Raw genomic sequence first — 6,331 nt, 5'->3', positions numbered from 1 at the left:
CGTCGCCTCGCCGTCGCCCCGCTGTGAGCTCTCCCCCTCTAACCTCTCTCCCTCGCCCCCGGCAACCACCATGGGCGCCACCCCTCCCGGCCCCGAGCACACACACACAAGCGCATGAATTAGTATATAATTTAGATTATTTAGATTATTATTGTTTTAGTTATCAAAACACACACACACACAAGCATGAATTAGTATATAATTTAGATTATTTAGATTATTGTTGTTTTAGTTATCAAATTTTTTATATGGAACACACACACACACACACATGTATGAATTAATGCGCATGGGGGGAGTTGGACCCGAAGACAGGCAATGTTTCGACGAGGGCAAGTCTGAAGGGAGCCAACGATGCGATACTTGTTGCAATAGAAGAGGCACGATCGGGGGTGTTCCAGCCCAACAGAGAGAACGACGAGCTTACGCGTGCCCTGGGAAATCCTGAACACCCGGGAAGAACACGAGGCAAGGGCGCTATTCCGTGGTATGAGGGGTTTTCAGACTGGAACACCGACTGCAGAACCCGTGCGAAAAAGAAGATTGCGGAGGAGAAGAAGAGGAAGATGGAGGAGGAGCAGAGGAAGCGGGACTATGAACGCCTTCAAGGCCTAGAAGCAAGTCAAGCGGAATTGGTAGTCAAATTCCAGCGGCAGCAGGAGTAGATCGACTCACTTACCCAGCAAAGGGGGTCTCAGCAGCTGCAGCAGCTAGTGAATGATCCAGCATTGGATAGCACCGCCCCATCCATGCCGAGAAGCAGCGTGGGTTCCGCCCCGGACGACGCAATGCTGGGTAGATACCCCGTGGATGACATCACGGAGAACACTAGCTGCGAGCTACACGTCAAAATGAAGAACATATCCATGAAGGTGGCGGACGTCGTTGCTTTTACAAATCCCCCCGAGGCAACCTTCCATTGCAACCCGATTCCAGCGGGCTATGCTCGTGTCTTGGTTGATGAGGTGGTGGACCCATATTCGGAGCTAGAGCTTGACATTCCTGGAGGTGACGACGAGCGCTTTCTCGGAGACGCCAACCATCGTATCATCCTATGGAAAAAGGATTGCATCATCTTTCGAAGGCCACCGACACCGCGTCAGCCGACTCCTCGTCGAAGTCCGCCACCGAGTCAGCAGTCTCCCGCTCCTGCAAGTCCACCAAGTCCAGCAAAGTGTCAGGCCACTCCTCCTCCAAGTCCGGCAAAGTGTCAGGCCACTCCTCCTCCTCCAAGTCCGCCACAGCGTCAGACGTCCACTCCTCCTCCAAGTCCGGCACAACCTCAGGCCACTCCTCCTCCAAGTCCGGCACAGCTTCAGGCGACCACTCCTCCTCGTCCAACTCAACCCCGTCAGCCGTCTCCGCCGCCTCAGCAATCGCAGAAGAGACACCCCGCAGCTATGGTGCGTAGCGGTACGAGTCGAGGTAGTACAGGAAGTACAGGCGGAGGCGAGCGATATAAATATGGTCCAAGCCTCACGCCTCTTCCGCAGAGGGCTTATGACAGGTCCGAGGAGGAAATCGCAGCCATATCGAAGTTCGAGGTGGAAGCCCATTTTGCACCGAAACCGCCAACGCCGCCAAGGGAGAAAGTGCCTGAGGAAACGATTGACCACTTCATTTGTATGGCTCAACCACCAGCTCCCAAGCCTGTTGACACAGACTATGAGTGCCACATCAGGAAGTTAAATCGAGCACGTCTACGTAAGGAGGCGAGCTCGGGATCGAGCAAACAAGAAGCAGCTGTCAAAAAATGCGGGAAAACCATTTCCCAGCTGGGAGAACAGGCGGCGCAATCGATCCCCTCGCTTGTTGTGCCAACAACACGTGACAGTACGCGCGCCCAATATTATTGTGGGCAAACAGTTTACGTTCCTGAGGTGGGCAATGTGGTAATAACGGAGGACCATATAATGCAGACTGAAGTTCTCAAAATCACTGTTGGGCAACTCCTCGAGATCGAGCCCATGCCTGTGCTTAGAGAGGATGAAATAAAACGGAAATATGTCCGGGGCCAACCTTTGGTCGAGCCAGACAAGGTCAAGAACCTCCCAACGAGAATGTATGAATTGCATAAATGATACATGAACATTACCAAGATTTCCGATCGATTGTCCCTCATGGTGAATGTCAAGGAGGGGCATTACTACCATGAGAAAGCTGTGTCCTTGAGTATTCTGAACTGTTTCAGTTATACAATCAAGACGCACTCGACAAATCTATCGTCAGTTGCTATTGTCTGTAAGTGATTTCTTTCTGTAATTTAAGTCTCTAGCTAGCTGTAGTGATCCTTTTGATCAATCATTATCTGTAATTATCCTCACTATATTCTTTTCTGTGGTATTATATGCAGGATGAAGATGTATGAAATGAGAAAAGGTGGACGCTATGGCATTGGGTTCATTGACCCAAACACCGTTAATGAATATACATGGAAAATAGATGCACGTCATCAAAAGGCCGTAGAGGACAGCATGCTAGAGTTCTTGAAGCGTCTCAAATACAATGAAGATATACTACTTCCTTACAACTTCCAGTGAGCCATACTGTCTTGTACTACAAATTCTCTGTTTTTGCCTACTAGCTAGCTACATGTTTTTGCTTACATATGTCCGCTTAATTAAGACATGCAAACGTGTGTGCATGCAGATTTTACTGGGTCTTGTGTATCATTAAAGTTGACGCCGGAACAGTTGAAATACTGGACTCACTATTCAAAGAAAAAACTGACTATAACATCTTGTTTGGGATAGTCAACAGGTAATTTCAATCATTATTAACTATATATCTCGGCCTATTTAGTTTGTCATTTCATGATATGAACTATTTAATAACCCCTTTATTCATTTTCTTTGTCGGCGGGCAGGGCTTGGGCAAGATTCATCAGCGTCACGGAAGGCGAATGGAAAGAAAAGCTTAAATGGGGAAGACCCAAGGTAAGTAATTAAGTAGTACTAGCTAGCTAGCTAGCTGCCATCTCTTTAATTATCATGCTTGATTAATTATTATCTGATCAAATTCCATTCTCGTAAAGGCCCTGAAGCAGGCGCAGGGGACTGATCTGTGTGCATTCTGCGTTTGCGAGAACATCCGCATGATGGCGTCCGAAAGGAGCGGATCTCAAAGACATGAATGGGTACGCTTGTCAAAACACTATTCACAATTTTTACACCATTATCGATATCTAGTCACATAACTAATACACATGCATATTGATCTCCTTCTTAACAGTTCAGAGAGGTGCGGGCGAAGCTCCTAGAAACGGAGCGCGTAGAAGCACTTCAAGAGGAAATAGCGGGATTTTTGCTCGACCAGGTCATAAATCCGAAGGGAGAATACTTTTACCCGCTACCGCCCCCATGAAAACCACTTCCAATTGTCATCGTGCTCCGAAGGCACCAATTAGGCTAATGCCACTGGCTCCGAAGGCAACATGCATATGTAGGAGAAATTGTATATAGCTATCATTTGTGTATGTGTGAATTAATTAATATGATGGTTTGTGAGACATTGATGATATATATATATGCATGATTGGTTCTACTAGAAATTTTATTTATATATATATGCATAACGTGTACATGTAGTATCGTAAAATACCAGCAAACGAAAAAAAATTAAAATGGAAACACAAAATTAAATGAAAAAGAAATCATAAAACTAAAAACCCCCCAAACCTTATAGTACCGGTTGGTCTTACCAACCGGTACTAAAGGGCTCCAGGCCCCTGGAGCTGGCTCGTGCCACGTGGTTTTCCTTTAGCACCGGTTCGTGCTGAACCAGTACTAAAGGGGGGAGGCTTTAGTGCCCACACTTTAGTGCCGGTTATGGGACCGGCACTAAAGGGTCTTACGAACCGGTGATATTGCCCGGTTCTCCACTAGTGTAAGGGGCACCACTTTCGCTCCAAAAACACCAACCAACATCTAACTTTTAACATTTAGTTTTTTTTGATGACCAGAATATTTTCATGTATATACCAAACTTATACGAAGTACAATCAGTGTGATAGTCTGATAAAGTGTCTGCTTCTACAAATATCCAAGGTGTCAAGAAAAAAAGAATTAACCACTACAAGTACTTGGAATTAATTGTGCCAATATGCCAAAAACACACATTTTAGGTCACGTTATGGCCATAGAAAAATTACAGATATACCAAAATAAAGACAAGAGAACGAACAAAAATTGGATAATCTTAGATTATATAGAATTTAGTAGTTTCATTAAGTCAAAAGCACACATTAATTCCAAAAGAAGTTTAAACATCCATCCGACATATGTAAACCCTAAACCATGCAATACCCATATTCAGGACAGCGGGGTAGGCTTATCAAAAATCTCGAGGATAACCGATGGGCAGCTTGCTACAAGATGCCTGAATCCATCTGTTTCTTTGACAGCTTGGCGCACATCCCTTGAAGACAAAAATTCAAGACATGCCCTTTTTAGGTGCACGCAGTGGTGTTGCTCCGCTAGAGCAAGGGTTGTTGCAACAGTTTTCACGTTGATGCTTCGACACAATTTCTCTTCGCACATCGCCATTAACCTATCGACTCCGTATCGATCCGCGGCAACCAGCAGATGCTGCATCTCCGTGTGTCTATCCTCCGCATGCCGGTCATCCGGCACAGAATCTGTGTAGATGAAGTGAAGAAGTGCCTTGAAGATGGAGGGTTCCATGCCATCGATCTTGATGCTCTGCGCCAGAGTCTCATTCATCATACCAAAGAGCTCGGCCTTAAAGACCGGGGACCTTGCGGCGAGCACACATCTATGCGCGAGGAACGACTGGCCTGCGACGGTGAAGGTCACGTCCGCGCCTTCCCCACCCTTCAACATATCTTGGAAGTGTTTGTGCAGGTTGGACTGCGGGAGCGGGGCGACGGCCGTGTGCACATCTTCTGCCTGACCCTTTTTGATGACAGTCAAGACACATCTGACTCTGAAGGAGTCCCCGGTGAGGGCAAGCAGCTGTCGCAGCGTTGATTTCTGGACAAACTTTTCAAAGCCCCAATAGCCGGTGGTACTATGGAAAGTATGTTGTAGGCTACCTTGGGATCCCTGGGTAGTAATGTTGGATACTCTACCATGTTGGTCCAGCAATGTCAAGGTGTACTTGGTCGTCACCCCTGACGTCCCGGTTTCTCCTTCACAGAGAGACAGGAAGACCGACACGTAGACAGATTTGTGCTCCTCCTTCCATCCATCGGGGTATAAGTGGAGATCCCACTCGCAGCCGCCGACGGTGAACTTTCCCGACCTGAGGAACTGACCGGCACCTACGCCCTCCAGCGACGAGAAACCGGTCACCTCGAAGTTGTGCGTCGCCGTGACGCTCTCCGTTGAGCATCTCGACCATGTCTCGGCCGGGGGAGGGGGGCTACCCCCCTTCTTTGCTGGGTACTGCTGCCTGACCGAAGAGCAACAAAATCGGTTTCCCATGATCGGACGACGCAACGAAGATGCCTAAACAGCAACGGGGGCGCACCTTGGTGTTTCACAAATCGACCTGGAAGGGAGACGTTTATATCTGTGACCGTAACGTGAGTCCCTATTAGAGACGGAGTATATGCCGACTTCCCCACCCATGAAAAAAGAAAAAGCATGCTGACTTGTAGGGCGACATGAACTATTAGAAGAGGCTTTCCGTAACAGTTTTGGACTCTTATTGGATCCCTCCTAAATACAACTTTATTTTTCTACAAACTGATCCTGGCTCATGGTTAGGATCCGAGCCACCATGTTATTGCTGGTTTCAGCCTAAAGATTTTTTTTAAAAACAATACACTCAAAGTCGCTCACATATACGAGCATACACTCATTCCTATAAACGAACACACGCATACCCTACTCCAATGAGTACCTTCCAGAGAATGAGCCGATGTCATAGCATCTTAAAATTTTATGAAGTCATTACATGCGCTTCGCAGTCGACGGAAACGTCTTCTCGCACCGAACGAACATCGCCGAAAGTCTGAAATAAATTTCGAAATAATGCGAGCACCAATATACTCCTAACCATTCAACCACAAGTTGGTTCACTTCAGCCCAACGAATGTTGGTTCAATTCAGCCCAACGATTTTTGTTAGCTAGGTACTAATGTATCTAGGGCATCTACGGCCGGATATATCAAATCTGGACAGTAACCGGTCACCTCTTTTTTTTCCGCTGATACAAGTACCTCATATTAGACCTCATATCCATACAATAGCTTGCATCACAAGATTTACCCACTACATAGATAACCTAAAACTAGCATATACTACTCTCATTGTCGGAGATTTCGACTACCAACGAGTCGGCAATGCCGGACGGACCTGCCTCTTGC

The 6,331-nt window shown here is 46.9% G+C and overlaps 1 pseudogene; it reads right to left on the bottom strand.

The window, feature by feature from the left end:
* Positions 1-4,310: 4,310 nt before the first annotated feature.
* Positions 4,311-5,361, bottom strand: LOC119368411 (annotated as a pseudogene).
* Between the last annotated feature and the right edge of the window lie 970 nt (positions 5,362-6,331).

The sequence above is a fragment of the Triticum dicoccoides genome, chromosome 2B (genome assembly GCF_002162155.2).
Source record: "Triticum dicoccoides isolate Atlit2015 ecotype Zavitan chromosome 2B, WEW_v2.0, whole genome shotgun sequence".
Lineage (NCBI taxonomy): Eukaryota > Viridiplantae > Streptophyta > Magnoliopsida > Poales > Poaceae > Triticum > Triticum dicoccoides.
Note: the sequence above shows the minus strand (reverse complement) of the source record. Positions and strands in the feature narration are given on the sequence as shown.